We start from the raw sequence: 991 nt of genomic DNA on the forward strand, positions 1-991 counted from the left end.
GGGTTTAGGGTTTAGGGTTTAGGGTTTAGGGTTTAGGGTTTAGGGTTTAGGGTTTAGGGTTTAGGGTTTAGGGTTTAGGGTTTAGGGTTTAGGGTTTAGGGTTTAGGGTTTAGGGTTTAGGGTTTAGGGTTTAGGGTTTAGGGTTTAGGGTTTAGGGTTTAGGGTTTAGGGTTTAGGGTTTAGGGTTTAGGGTTTAGGGTTTAGGGTTTAGGGTTTAGGGTTTAGGGTTTAGGGTTTAGGGTTTAGGGTTTAGGGTTTAGGGTTTAGGGTTTAGGGTTTAGGGTTTAGGGTTTAGGGTTTAGGGTTTAGGGTTTAGGGTTTAGGGTTTAGGGTTTAGGGTTTAGGGTTTAGGGTTTAGGGTTTAGGGTTTAGGGTTTAGGGTTTAGGGTTTAGGGTTTAGGGTTTAGGGTTTAGGGTTTAGGGTTTAGGGTTTAGGGTTTAGGGTTTAGGGTTTAGGGTTTAGGGTTTAGGGTTTAGGGTTTAGGGTTTAGGGTTTAGGGTTTAGGGTTTAGGGTTTAGGGTTTAGGGTTTAGGGTTTAGGGTTTAGGGTTTAGGGTTTAGGGTTTAGGGTTTAGGGTTTAGGGTTTAGGGTTTAGGGTTTAGGGTTTAGGGTTTAGGGTTTAGGGTTTAGGGTTTAGGGTTTAGGGTTTAGGGTTTAGGGTTTAGGGTTTAGGGTTTAGGGTTTAGGGTTTAGGGTTTAGGGTTTAGGGTTTAGGGTTTAGGGTTTAGGGTTTAGGGTTTAGGGTTTAGGGTTTAGGGTTTAGGGTTTAGGGTTTAGGGTTTAGGGTTTAGGGTTTAGGGTTTAGGGTTTAGGGTTTAGGGTTTAGGGTTTAGGGTTTAGGGTTTAGGGTTTAGGGTTTAGGGTTTAGGGTTTAGGGTTTAGGGTTTAGGGTTTAGGGTTTAGGGTTTAGGGTTTAGGGTTTAGGGTTTAGGGTTTAGGGTTTAGGGTTTAGGGTTTAGGGTTTAGGGTTTAGGGTTTAGGGTTTAGGGT

Source organism: Trifolium pratense, linkage group LG1, assembly GCF_020283565.1.
Source record: "Trifolium pratense cultivar HEN17-A07 linkage group LG1, ARS_RC_1.1, whole genome shotgun sequence".
NCBI lineage: Eukaryota > Viridiplantae > Streptophyta > Magnoliopsida > Fabales > Fabaceae > Trifolium > Trifolium pratense.